General features: G+C 42.4%; 2 long non-coding RNA genes across 2 annotated transcripts; both read left to right on the forward strand.

The window, feature by feature from the left end:
• The first annotated feature begins 6,816 nt into the window (after positions 1-6,816).
• Positions 6,817-7,935, forward strand: LOC146776214 (uncharacterized). Its single transcript, XR_014972258.1, has 4 exons — positions 6,817-6,933; positions 7,243-7,374; positions 7,516-7,617; positions 7,803-7,935. It is a non-coding gene; the product is annotated as an uncharacterized LOC146776214 (long non-coding RNA).
• A 95-nt stretch (positions 7,936-8,030) lies between these two features.
• LOC146776215 (uncharacterized) lies at positions 8,031-9,027 on the forward strand. Its single transcript, XR_014972187.1, has 2 exons — positions 8,031-8,095; positions 8,555-9,027. It is a non-coding gene; the product is annotated as an uncharacterized LOC146776215 (long non-coding RNA).
• The last annotated feature ends 6,508 nt before the right edge of the window (positions 9,028-15,535 follow it).

Raw genomic sequence — 15,535 nt, forward strand, 5'->3', positions numbered from 1 at the left:
GAATTGGTTGAGATTTCATGCCTTGGGCCAGAGATTAATGCAAGTGTGTGCTCAATGGCCTGCTGTTGTAAACCCTTCATTTGAAGAATTTATGCAGTTTTAACTTTCTGGTGAATAGGTAGAGGTTGATACGTGTTTGGGTGTACTCCAATTCTTTTGTAGGACAGAAGATAAGGCCTTTTTTAAGTACCACTTGTTGATCTAGCCAAGGTGTGTAGGCTAGTTGGCCCCTAAAGGACCCCCAGCAGCGAAGGGGACTTCAATCCCCATCCAAAAACGTGCCAGGAAGCGCATTTGCAGAGTGGTGGGCAAAGGGGGCATGGCCTGCTATGAGAACTTAGCAATCCTGCTGTGTGGGACTTACTGGAGGTAATAGGAGGTGTAATTGGCCCCCAAGGTTGTCCTTGGGGGCCAACTACCCCTCTTGTTACTTGCAGTAAGTCCCACAACGTGGGATTGCTAAAATATCTACGCAGGACATGTCCCCTTTCTCCACCACTCTGCAAACGCGCCTCCTGGCAGACTACAGGATGGGGGAGGAACCCCAATTTACTCCAGAGGGACTTTGGGGGCCAAGAAGCCCTCTTGGTACCTCCTCTAAGTCCTATGAAGCAGAATTCCTGAGCGCTAGTCGAAGGCCCAGCACCCTTTCTCCACCACTCTGCAAATGTGACTATTACTTAAAGAAGTATCTTTCTGCACCTCTGCCCTATTATGTACTAGGGCCTTACAGAGGAGGTCATGCCAATCACAGGGGTACCCCAATGCAGAGGTTTCCCTAGTGTATGTAGGTGTTTTCACTGTATTCTAAGTGTCTTTTAGCATAGCACTGGCTCTAGGCCTGGTTAGTCAGAGTCAGTTACCATCAGTACCCTTCAGCAAAAAATTGGGGGCACAGGATGACTTTGCAACAAGGCCTCTTTCTGCTCCTCTGTTGGTTCTTTGTGCACATCTCTTGCTTCTTTCTGCCCCTTTCTTTGTCTTTCTGGACTTCTGTTGCCTCTTTCTGCATTTCTCTTGCTTCTTTCTGCGCCTTTCTTCCTCTTTCAGCACATGTCCTACCTCTGTAGGCATAGTTAGAAATGAGCATTTAAAAAACCTTAGAAATTCACTGAAAAAAACAGGTTTCAGAGATGTTAAAGTTAGAAATTAGCATTTAAAAAACCTTTGAAATTCACTGAATAACCATAGGTTTCAGGGACATTCTAGTTAGAAATTAGAATTTGAAAAACCTTAGAAATTCACTGAAAAAATCACAGGTTTCAGAGATGTTAGTTGGACATTTCACTCATACAAATCCATAGAAATTCGTCCGTTATAGTTAGTTAAGCTAACTATAAATCGCGCCCCCGCAATGCACTGCTGATGATAACACATATTACATCATTCATGACATGGTCGGTGACATCACTGATGACTTCACTTATGACATCTCAAATGACATCACTGATGACATCATCCACGTGATAATCTCATGCACCTCCTCATACCCTAATATAACCTTTGATACATCCACTCTAAAATACAGACTACCATTTTCAAAACCATAGACACACCAATAACAGTTACTATATACCCTCTCACTGATTCCTAGGTCTACATACACATCCACGCATTCACCCATACAGTCACTCATACATTCAGTCACTCATCAATACAGCACTATCATATGCAGTCATACACCTATACAGACACTCACACACTGTCACTCTCCCACAGAGTTACTCAGATACCTAGTCAGTCATGCAAAGAATCAATCACACTCCCATTTACTCACCTATACCATTATACACACACCATCTCACTTATTCCTACAGATACTTACTCTCTTATACAATCACTGATACAAGCACACACTCATCCATACAGGCACTCTCACAATCACTCACTCTCACATATAGTCTTTTATATACTCCAATACTCACATTTACTGCCTTTCACATATGTAGTTACTCACACATGTACCACTGACACATCCATTCACTCACCAACACACCCATACACACACTCACCCACCCATACAGCCCTTCACAGATACACACTTAAACCCATACACCCAGTGAATCACCTACTCACACATCTATGCACAGAGTCACACACTCCCACCCACCCACACAGACACTCAGGCACCCATACAAATACTCAGACAACCAATCAATAACCCATATAGACACTCATGTAGCTACTCACCAACCCATGCAGCCACTTACACACCAACTGACAGACTAATACAGACATTCACACAGTTTAGTCACTAACCAATGCATTCAGTAAGACACGATTAATCACTCACGTATACAGTCAGTCATGCACCTACTAAATCATCATACACTCACTCATTCTTCAATAAGCCTTGTCATATATATATATATATATATATATAAATTCACTAAAAAAACATAGGTTTCAGGGGCGTTATAGTTAGCTGGCCATTTCCCTCGTACAAAACCCTAGAAATTCCCCTGTTATAGTTAGTTCAGCTAACTATAACTCGAGCCCCCGCAATGCACTGCTGATGACGTCAAATATTACATCACTCATGACATGGTCAGTGACATCACTGATGACATCTCAAATGACATCACTGATGACATCACTGATGACATCATCCAGTGAATGTGTGTTTTTCTGAAAAGTTTAATTATGCTTTATATATTTATAGTGAAAGGCCTATGGAAGAATGAGTGGGTGTATAAGTGTGTGAATGGGTGATATTCTAGGTGCGTAACTGACTCTATAAGTGAGTCATTAAATGTATCTTACTGCAGACTAGTGACTAAACTGTGTGAATGTCTGTATGTGTCTGTGTGTTGGTGTATAAGTGGCTGCATGGTTTTGTGAATAGCTATATGAGTGTCTATATGGGTTATTCATTGGTTGTCTGAGTATCTGTATGTGTGCCTGAGTGTTTGTGTGGGTAGGGTGTGTGTGACTCTGTGCATAGATGTGTGTGAGGGTGATTCAGTGGGTGCATGGTTTGAAGAGTGCAATTGTGATGGACTGTATGGTTGGGTGAGTGTATGTATGGGTGTGTTAGTGATTGAATGTATATCTCAGTTGTACATGTGTCAGTAACTATATATGTGAAACGCAGTGTATATGTGTGTAAGAGTATATAACTATCTATATGTGAGAGTGTGTGATTGCGGGAGTGGCTGTATGGATGAGTGTGAGCTTGTATTAGTAATTGTATGAGAGCGTCAGAATTTGTTAGTATTTTTATGAGTAAGTGAACTTGAGTGTGTTTAACTGTATAGGTGAGTAAATTGGAGTGTGTTTAATTATTTGCATGACTGACTAGGTGTGTCAGTACCCCAATGATTAGCGGTGTGTGAGTGTCTATATAGGTGTATAAATGCATATGATAGTCTTTTACGGAGTGACTGTAAGTATGAGTGACTGTACAGGTGAGTGAGTGGAGATGTATGTAGACCTAAGAGTCAATGAGTGGGTATGTAGTTATTGGTATTGGAGTATCTATGGTTTTGAGAATGGCCGTCTGAAATTTTGAGTCGGTGTATCAAAGGTTATATTAGGGTGTAAGAAGATGCACTAATTTATCACGTGGATGATGTCATCAGTGATGTCATCAGTGATGTCATTTGAGATGTCATCAGTGATGTCATCAGTGATGTCACTGACCATGTCATGAGTGATGTAATATGTGACGTCATCAGCAGTGCATTGCGGGGGCGCGAATTATAGTTAGCTGAACTAACTATAACAGGGGAATTTCTAGGGCTTTGTACGAGGGAAATGTCCAGCTAACTATAACGCCCCTGAAACCTGTGTTTTTTTAGTGAATTTCTAAGGTTTTTTAAATGCCAATTCCTAACTATAACGCCCCTGAAACCTTTGGTTTTTTCAGTGAATTTCAAAGGTTTTTTAAATACCAATTCCTAACTATAACGTGCATGAAAACCAATGGTTTTTTCAGTGAATTTCAAAGGTTTTTTAAATGCTAATTCCTATCTATAACTTATCTCTAAAGATATCATGTTTAATGATTTTCATTGGATTTCTATATTTTTCAAATTTAGTGTGTCAATTTTATGAATTATGTTTCTTTGAAATTCTTTTTTATCACCGTTTTTTAAATGTATTTTTTTAATTAATTCTTTTAAAAATTAAAAAATATTATTTGTTTTTATTGGGTTTTTCAAACATATTTTTTTATATTTTTAAAAATATTTCTTTAACTATATGTTCAAAACTTTATTTTATATATTTTTTTTCCATGTTTTTGGATCCGCGCACCCTATGTGCACCGTTCTCGATCCCTACGCGATAGCATCCGCGCATGGTATGCGTTGGGTACGTGTTTAGTGCGTGATCGCAATGCGACAGGTACGCGAACTCCCAGCCTATACGCGACACGTTCGATGTACATAATGCGACGTTTACGCGCTTCCGCGATGCATCATCTGCGTCTATGACGCGGTAGGTGCGCCGATCCCGCGAAATATTTAACATTTAAAAAAACATATATATATGTATTTCATGTGAATATTAATTGAAGACAAATTCTAAACTAGTCTTAAAAACTAATATATTTTTACATCTAATCCTATTTTTTTTTTTAATTCAATTTCGCGGATGCGCGCTGGGTGCGTGCTGCGTATGCGCAGGGTGCGCGGATCCCATGTGACCTGCAAAAAAAGAGATTTGATTGGTTCATTACTCTTCCTCTTCTAACTATTGAAATACCCCACCCAATTCAATCATTCTTCTTTGACCTTCTTTGGAGGAGTATCTCTTTGCAGAGAAGAAGATTTTTTTAGACTAAGTTTACACTTAGCTCTAACTTTTTTCAACTAAAAATGGCTTCAGGGCAGCAGGCATCACCTGCGTCTCCTCATACATCTGAGGATGAATTTTTGGAGGAGGCACCACGCAAAGAACGTTTTTCTTCAGTGGTGTGGAAATGTTTTACTTTTCCCGAGAGGCAGAATAAGACCAATGCCACCTTGGTCACATGCAAGATTTGCGAAAGAGTGCTGTCGCGAGGGGATCCTAACAAGAAATACTCGTGCGGCACGGCTAGTATGATGAAGCACCTAAGGACCCTTCATCCAAACAATCTTGCACGAGAAGAGTGCAAATGGATGAGAAACACTCCTGCTCCTGCGCCTTCCACCTCAACGCAGCCAAGCACTTCAAGAGTGCATCCATCATCCCTAAATGTGGACATCCGTCCTCAATTTCAATTTTTAAAAGTGCTCTGCACTAAGTGCAATGCGACTTTGTGCTACGGTGAGCAGTCGATCGAACTGATCTGCCGCCGGCAAGAAAGACACATTTGCTAGTTATTATTTTTTTTATTATTGTTCCCTGAAGTTCATTGTTTGGTTCCTCCTGTTTTTTTGTTTTGTTTTTTTTTTTGCAGAAAAACCCCCAAAAAATAAAAATTGTTCAGAAAACCCCCCAAAAAATAAAAAACAAAAAAGAAGAAAAAAAAAGTTCTTGTAAGAACTAACTTTCCTGGTTTAAAAACAGAGCTAAATTTCTTTGTTAGTGTGTGAAAGTTTAGGTGAATGTATGTGTAGTACGTAATTGACTGAATGAATGCATTAGTAGCGTATGGTGAATGTATAAGTGCAGAACTATGAGGAAGTGCTGCAGCATCACACAGTAACCTCTTTAACTGCAGTGTGCTGTAGTACTTCCGAAGCACAGGGATGCAACATGTGTACATAAATATGTTGCAAATCTATGCTTCTCTCTGCACGGCTGCTTAAACTGCAGCCATGTGGTGACACAGGCACCCTTGCACCATAGCGCAAGGATATCTGTGTCATGTGCTGTTTGTTTTTGTGCAGGAAGACACACCTTTCTGCACAAAAACAATCAGTAAAGGCATTTTTCTCTTTCAATGTATGCTGAGCATTGTAGCATGCATTGAAGATATAAAAATGTGGAGAAATGTAAACAATTCTCCTTGTTGTGCTTTCCTACACCAATTTTAGAATGGTGCAGCATTCACACACATATCGAGATTTATGATTTCTGATAAATCTAGATCCGAGGCCACCACAAATGTGGTACATGTCATGCATGCGCCAACACCATGGTTGGCGAGAAGATCAACTTCCGCCATCGCTCAGTTGAACTGGGTGCTATGACCAATTGCCGGACCGCCAACGTCATCTACGTTATCCTGTGCCCCTGTGAACTACCCTATGTCGGGGAAACAGGCAGGGAATGCAGGATACGCATCGGGGAGCATAAATCAAATATCAGAAGGAACAACCTCTCAGCCCCACTCGTCTCCCATTGGCAAGAGGCCGGACACATTGAAAGCGATTTACGCTATTCTATCTTGGAAAAAATTCAGTGCCATAAGGGCGCCAATATCACCAATATCCGCAAAAAACGGGAGGTTTTTTGGATTTTTCTTCTAGACTCCCAGAAAAACGGCCTCAACGAATCCCTTCCATGGGAAAACGCAATTTTATGAATCTCCGTGTTTGGTATTTCCACCAACGTGGCCACCCTGCGTTGTTAATCTATTACTTTCTGCTGTCCCCCCCGGTTCACCCCATCACACACCCACTTTGACCGTGTGTTACATGGTTCCTTTATCTGATGCTGTTTAAATTACTTGTCACATCTTTTTCTCGTAATTTTGCTTTTCTGTCTAACGAGCGAGATACCTTCACTCATCTCAGCTTGTCATTTGCATTTTCCATCTAGCCCTTGGTTTATTCCTATTTCCGAGAATTGATTTTCAATCTTTTTTTATTCCGACTTTGCTCTTCCTTGATTGGCCCCTGCCCGGTGAGACCATGCTATCCTGCTATTGGCTGGCGATCATATTTAAAATTCTGACGTTTCACCCTTCGTTTCCCGCGGTTCCTGGCCACAGCAACCTGTTCCTCTACTCTGACCGATGAGCCCCGTGTCGGCTCTGAACTTGATGAAGCGTTCACTAAGGTACTTTCTCGGCGACGCTGATCGCTCCTTTAATGTAGTTCAGCCTTTTAGCCTTTATCGCATGCAGTTTATCTTCTCCCCCGCGCCTCTGCGGCTATAGTCCTGTATGTTAGCGAGGACGCATTCCTCTTTGCTTCGCGCATATGTTGTCTCCGGCGCAGACTGTTTCTTTAATTACATTCAGCTGTTTGCCTCCATCGCATGCAGCTTTCAGTATCTCCCCCGCGCCCCTGCGGCCACAGCTTTGCATGTCAGCGAGGACGTACTCCTTTATTCTTTGCTCATAAATAATGTTTTCATTACTTTTAGCAACTACGTCAACGCTCTTCATTTCTTACTTTACCTGCCATTAAGCGACGAACCTTCGGAGATTCCACGTTACCATTTCCTCTGTGAATTGGATTTATAAACGTTCAGGCTTGGTATTCAGACCCTCCCAAGGTATTATGAAACCTCATTTTCAACGTTTTGATTGTTTGGGCTATCCTTTTTCGTTGTTAATGTTTACACTCCCTGGTCATTATTCATGTTTACTTAGTTGTTTGACTCCAAAACTTATTCCGGTTTATATATTCTTCTCAGTTAACCCACGGACATCACGGAACTGACTTCCCGACCCGAGGGGATTTCCTTTAAGAATTTAAGAGCCTCCATTTTAAAGCTCTATATTATACTTGCCCACAGGTAATATTTGCACTTTCATTACTATCATCCTCTAAACGCACTTCATGTGTTGTTTAGTCTATCCTTTTTTTATTGGTTTATGCTTGTTTACCGAGCTGATGCCGTCCATTTATTTACTGAAACTGATGCTTCACCCGTGTTCTATTTTCGTCAGTATCATTCAGCCTGTTCTCTTTACCCTATAGGAACGTTCCAGTCAACTACCGTTTTCTTTATATCATATGGAACCTACATGAACTTAGAAGACTTATCCTATGACCGCCTCAGTCGCTCATATCTAAAGGCAAGCCCCATCCCCCCCTTTGCTTCTCTATCCTTATTTCTAGATTGGGTTACTAGTAAGCTCTATTGTTGACTTATCTGATTCTATTTTCTAATTGTTTCTACTTTCTAGAACCCCAACGCAAGTGGTACTATCCTTTTCCCTTATTGCCATCTACCACTACCATCCTTGAAGCTTCCCATTTACCTGAGTTGGGTGAGGCCCCATTATATTATTTATATCTATAATCATTTTTTACTTATTAATTTCTCTCTCTCAGAAGTGAACTTAGTTTCATTGTTTGATTTTCTTATCCTGTTGATGCGTAGTTTTTCTGATCTGTTTTTGGTTCATCCATGGGTGGTCCATCCCATGCTAGATGACCAACGAGGTGCAGCAATATTGTTTCTCCAGATTTGGATTGCTCTTTGAACATTGGTCAAAATCTTTAATTTTTAATTCACTTTTTCTGTACCGAATATGAATATTTATTTGCCACCTAAAGTCTGGTCTATCTGTGACATGAGAATTAAGTTGTTGCATCATTATTTTTGATTTACTTTAAATTTACTGCACTATCTATTAGTATGTGTTAAGCTCCTATTATGTGTTGTTATTCATTATCTCTCTTCTATTTCTTTTTTCTTAAATCTTTTATATGTTATATATCTGCAGGCCCCCTGACATCAAAGAAAACGCCCTGAAGAAGGTGGCACCCCATTTTTATGGGTGATTGCACCGAAACGCGCGTCGGCGTGTCCCACTGCATTTGTCCTGACGCATCCCCCCCCCTATGAGCTAGCGGTGCCTGATCCTAGACACCCTTTCACCACGAGGAGATTTCCCCTCTGCTCACTGTTTTTGTCCCTCTACTTTTAATTAAGAGTCAATGTATGTTTTTACCATTTAAGGTTGATTGTGTATGAATGTATTGTATGCCTGATCATTTGATTGTTATTTAATTATACATTCACTCTTTTCTACCCCCGAAGGGGGCCCACTTTTTGATTACTATGTGTATTGTGTATTATCAATTATCATATGTGCATTCATTTTCTGTTTAGGAGCTATGTGTTAACCCACTGATTGAATTCGTTATCTTATATGATTTATATAAAAAAAACAATAATAAAAATATCATAAATCTTCTTTATGAACTGCCTGATGCCTTCTATGAGTGTGTGTTCCTCTCTTTATGGTGGCAAATTTGTTTATTTAATCAGAGAGATCTTCCTGATCCATTGATATATGTTTAGGTAGAGCATATTTTTCTTGAGTTGTTGATGAGCTTATTTTCCCCTTCGCTCTCCTTATTATCCTAATTGGGGTACCCCTGTTTCTAGTGGACGAATCTAGACATGTGTCTTGTTCTATGAGTATTCAGTGCAATCATGCACAACAACACTTATAGAACACCCTTTCAATGCAAACTGGTGTGCATAATGAGGTTGTATTTACATGGAGTATAAAAAGTGCATAGAGTGCCTTTTCCTCTCTTTGTAAATATGAAAGAGTGTCTTGCGCAATAACTATGTTACAAAAAGTGACATATTTCCGGTTTTAAAATTCCTTGCGAATGATAGAAGGTAAGCACAGAGTTTTGTCTGCAAAGATGTTCAAAGAAGAATGATTGAAATGATTGTGGTCCTTCAATAGGTACAATGGGAAATATTATGAACCCCTCAAATCTCTTTTTTTGCAGGTCACATGATATCTGATTATGGTCAGATTTCAAAACTACATAGGTATAAACAGAGTGTTTTTAGAAACGTGTTTCAACTTTGTTGATTCTTGCAGACCTCCTCATTTTGCATATTGAGACTTAGTTAAACTTACCTTCACAGTAATAGGAATAAAAAATGGTATACATTTTTTTCAGATTTTCATTGCAATCTAAGTTCATATAAATTGCTTATTTTAAAATTTGGATCTGTGAAAGAAAAGGGAAAAAAAATTATGACATGTAATAATACATTTTTTACAACACAGCATAATTTCCACAACGTAATTTGTTTGCCTTTTTTGCTGTTCTCAGAATATATTGAATTTCACTAAAAATAGTGATTTCAATCGTACTCATCACTTAACAGCGGGCAAAAAAAAAACAATCATAAAGATTGTTAAAAAAAAAACAACATGCTATTCTCAGTAAAATACCACAAGATACAAATCACACATATATAAAATGCTTACGGCTAACAAAATTTTATAAGTTTAACTTACAAAAACTGTAAATGTTGTAGCTTAAAAATATTCACCGAATCTAAGGATGAATTTTTGGAGAAGGCACCACGCCCACAACATTTTTCTTCAGTGGTGTGGAAATGTTTTACTTTTCCCGAGAGGCAAACAAAGACCAATGCCACCTTGGTCACGTGCAAGATTTGCAAAAGAGTTCTGTCGCGAGGGGATCCTAACAAGAAATACTCGTACGGCACGGCAAGTATGATGAAACACCTAAGGACCCTTCATTCAAACAATCGTGCACAAGAAGAGTGCAAACGGATGAGAAACACTCCTGCTCCTGCGCCTTTCTGAGTTTCTTTTCTTTTTCTTTTTTTTCTGGCATGATTTCTCTATTTTTACGTTGAAAAACAGTATCTGTAAAAAAGGATCACAAATAAATGTATATTAATAACTATCAAATGTATACTATTCCATTACTGTACAAACACATTTTATATAAAAACTACTAAGAAACTATAGCCCTGAACCACAAGTGTGACAATGGTTAAAACACTACATGCATAGTGCATACTACTTTGAAGCAGTTCATGCCCTAAAGCCTACCTCACTAAAAGACTACATGCTAACTGACTGAATGATTACAGTACTATAAGGAGACACACTGGGTGAGTAACAGGGTGTTTGCTAGAAGTGTATGAATACTGACTGGGGAATTGAAGGTGTGAAAGACAACTGTGTAGGTGGTTAGAGGCCTGCATGCATAGTGAATAGGCATTTGAAGCAGTCTGTGTGCTAAGGTCTGGCTCACTGCATGAGTACTTGGGAACTGACGGAATGATTGAGTACAGCAAGGAGATTGCCTGTATCAATTTATAAGTGGTTGGTTTTGACACAGTGAATGGATTAGTACTTGGTACTGAATGGGTCACAAGAGGAGTGCAAAGGGAGTGACAGGATGTTTGCTGGACTGTATGGATACTGACTAGGGAATTGAAGGTGTGAAAGACAAGTGTATAGTATGTTAGAAGACTGCATGCATACTGCATAGACATTTGAAGCAGTCTATGTGGTAATGTATGGTTCACTACATGAGTACTTGGAAACTGACTAAATCATCAGACTACTGCTAGGACAGTGCCTGGGTAAAACATTTAAATTTTCAGTTCTGGCACAGTGAAGAGAATAGTACATGGTACTGCACTTTAGTGTCAAACCCTGGCTCATTTTATCAATGCATAAGCAAAGAATAGCTTCTAAAGCTACTAAAACTTGACAACATGACCGGTTTTAAAACAGTTATCTGTCAGCAAATACACGATGTTACCAAATGCTTCTATCACAATCCTTACCCAAATGCACACAGACTCACAGTGTGATTTTAGACAAGCAACACTATCCTAGGAGTTTACCAAAACTCATTCACTAGTCTAGAAGAGGTAAGGGTACTGCACACAATCTATATATTTAAGTACAGCAAATTAGTGTTAAAGCATGACTCATTTAATCAACGCATAAGCAAAGACTGGCTTCTAATGCTACTAAAACTTGACAACATGACATGTTTTAAAAGAGTTATCTGCCAGAAAATACACGATGTTACCAAATGCTTCTCTCACAGTGGTTCCCAAATGCACACAGACTCACAGTGTGATTCTAGACAACAACCACTATACCTAGGAGTTTACCAAAAATCATGTACTACTGTGGAAGTGGTAAGGGAACTGCACACAATCTACATATTTCAGGACTGCACTTTTGTGTCAAAGCCTAACTCATTTAATTAACGCATAAGCAAAGAATGGCTTCTAATGCTACTAAAACTTGACAACATGACAGGTTTTAAAAAAGTTATCTGTCAGAAAATACACAATGTTACCAAATGCTTCTCTCACAGTGGTTCCCAAATGCACACAGACTCACAGTGTGATTCTAGACAAGCACCACTATCCCTAGGAGTTTACCAAAACTCATTCACTACAGTGGAAGTGATAAGGGAACTGCACACAATCTACATATTTCAGGACTACACTTTTGTGTCAAAGCCTGACTCATTTAATCAAAGCATAAGCAAAACCTGCCTCCCAATGCTACTAAAACTTGACAACAAGACAGGTTTTAAAACAGCTATCTGTCACTAAATACACGATGTTACCAAATACTTCTCTCACAGTGGTTCCCAAATGCACACAGACTCACAGTGTGATTCTGGACAAGCAACACTATCCCTAGCAGCTTACAAAAACGAATTCACTACTGTGCAAGGGGTAAGGAGACTACACACAATCTACATATTAAAGTACAGCACATTAGTGTCAAAGCATGACTTATTTGTTATTTTATCAATGCATGAGCAAAGACTGGCTTCTAATGCTACTAAAACTTGACAACATGACAGGTTTTAAAACAGTTATCTGTCAGCAAATACACGATGTTACCAAATGCTTCTCTCACAGTGGTTCCCAAATGCACACATACTCACTGTGTGATTCTAGACAAACAACACTATCCCTTGCCCTATACCAAAACACATTTCTTCATCTAGAAGGAGTACTACATTTTAGTATAGAAACATAACTCATTTCACAAATTCATAAACAGTGACTGGTTTCTAATTCTACCAAAATATAAAAACAGCACGGTTATCTGTCTGCAAACACATGAAAAACACAAATGCTTATCACAGAATGGTTTCTACATGCACACACACTGTCAATAAGATTGTAGAGAAAAAAAGTACTCCCTACACTTTAGCAGGAGAAATACATTAGTCTGATTACAATCAAAATAGTCTACATACATCCCCTCACAATTAAATAACTCACCTTTCAAGTTATTTTGTATATTAAGAAGTATATCAGTCACACACCAGATTTCAGTCACACACCAGATTTTCTTATACAGAATCTCTGCACTGTGCACCTCTCATCAAAAACAAAGAATGACAAAGTTTCCCTTTCATTTTCCACACATATACATGTAAACATTCTTCACACATAAATTCAAAAGCAAACACACATTTCTATTGGTTAAACATTTCAACCCTTTTCAAATGAAATATATTTCAACCCTTCCCCCAATCTGCCTTCTGCCCATTACCATAGAAACAGGTCATGGAACACTGCACTGAGCACACAGGTCACAAGTTCAGCACACAATGTTGCTAATCAAGACAGCAAGGTGCCGATCACGATCCGGCAAAAACCGGGTACGAACCGTCGGACGGAGCACAATCTCCGCCCGACGCGTACCCGGTCGTCAATTTTTACAAACAAGGAATTACGATTCGCACGGGTACACCATTACCGTACGAATCGTAAAAAAGCCCGACCGAACAAAAAAACACCTACCAATGCGATCCGGGAAAGCGCCGACCTGACGTCGGGACGCTCCCAGCCAGCCATTCACGACCCAGGAATCACGATTCGCACCGACGTCACCCCGCACGGTGAATATTTTGCGGCAGCCAAAAACTGCCGGGAAATCAGGACGACGCGAACAAGGACCACCAGTACGCGACGGACAGACGACGACGCGAACAAGGAGGACCAGTACGTGACGGACACACAGGACGACGCCACCAAGGAGGACCCGTACGCGACAGGACGACGCGATCAAGGAGGACCCGTACGCGACAGGACGACGCGAGCAAGGAGTACCAGTACGCGACGGACAGACATGGACCCGAACCTACGAGTCATCCCTGCCCTCATAGCAGTCCACCTCCTCTACAGGTTACGACGCAGACGCCGCAGAAGGTCAGAATAACTAAGGGAGGGGGGAAAGTGGGGTGGGGTGGGGGTGGCACGACCAGGGCAGGCCACAAAACAACCACATAAGTCACACACCACACATGGCCTGGACATACCTGACTCCCATGCCCTGGTCACCACGAGGGGGTGGGGGCGTGTCCTGATAAGCCAGCGACCGCCACAACGGAAGTCCGTCACCACGCGAACCGGCAACACAACCAGACAGGTACGTCCCGTACCCACGCCTGAAGAGCGTGGGTACGAGTCGGACCACGCCCACACACGTCACCCCAACAATGGCGGGACGGATCGCACCCACGTGGCAAAGGCCTGGGTACGGGCCGCACAAACATCACATAGTGTGGGTACGGATATGTACGGACCCTACCCCCACCCCGTATGCAAGGAGCATACCCCCCACCCCAACAGTGAAAGTACGACCCGTACCCCCACCCGCGTATGCATGGAGCGCACCCCCCATGCCAACAGTGTAAGTACGACTCGAACCCTCACCCGCGTATGCAAGGAGCGTACCCCCCACCCCAACAGTGAAAGTACGACCCGTACCCCCACCCGCGTATGCATGGAGCGCACCCCCCATGCCAACAGTGTAAGTACGACTCGAACCCTCACCCGCGTATGCAAGGAGCGTACCCCCCACCCCAACAGTGAAAGTACGACCCATACCCCCACCCGCGTATGCATGGAGCGTACCCCCCACCCCAACAGTGTAAGTACGACTCGAACCCTCACCCGCGTATGCAAGGAGCGTACCCCCCAGCCCAACAGTGTAAGTACGACCCGTACCCCCACCCGCGTATGCATGGAGCGTACCCCCCACCCCAACAGTGTAAGTACGACTCAAACCCTCACCCGCGTATGCAAGGAGCGTACCCCCCAGCCCAACAGTGTAAGTACGACCCGTACCCCCACCCGCGTATGCATGGAGCGTACCCCCCACCCCAACAGTGTAAGTACGACTCGAACCCTCACCCGCGTATGCAAGGAGCGTACCCCCCAGCCCAACAGTGTAAGTACGACCCGTACCCCCACCCGCGTATGCAAGGAGCGTACCCCCCAGCCCAACAGTGTAAGTACGACCCGAACCCCCACCCGCGTATGCATGGAGCGTACCCCCCACCCCAACAGTGTAAGTACGACCCGTACCCCCACCCGCGTATGCATGGAGCGTACCCCCACCACACCAGTGTAAGTAGACTCGTACCCTCACCTCAAATGCATTGAGCGTACCCCCACCGTGTATGTTCCAAGCGTACATATCCTGAAATCGGAGGTGTGTGTGCAGAGTCCACCCAGCAGTGCCCTGAGACAGGAGGGGTGGGTGTGGAGTCCTCCCAGCAGTGCCCTGAGACAGGAGGGGTGGGTGCAGAGTCCTCCCAGCAGTGCCCTGAGACAGGAGGGGTGGGGGCCTATCACTCACAGCAGTGCCCTGAGACAGGAGGGGTGGGTGTGGAGTCCTCCCAGCAGTGCCCTGAGACAGGAGGGGTGGGGGCCTATCACTCACAGCAGTGCCCTGAGACAGGAGGGGTGGGTGTGGAGTCCTCCCAGCAGTGCCCTGAGACAGGAGGGGTGGGGGCCTATCACTCACAGCAGTGCCCTGAGACAGGAGGGGTGGGTGTGGAGTCATCCCAGCAGTGCCCTGAGACAGGAGGGGTGGGGGCCTATCACTCACAGCAGTGCCCTGAGACAGGAGGGGTGG

Source organism: Triturus cristatus, chromosome 12 (genome assembly GCF_964204655.1).
Source record: "Triturus cristatus chromosome 12, aTriCri1.1, whole genome shotgun sequence".
Lineage (NCBI taxonomy): Eukaryota > Metazoa > Chordata > Amphibia > Caudata > Salamandridae > Triturus > Triturus cristatus.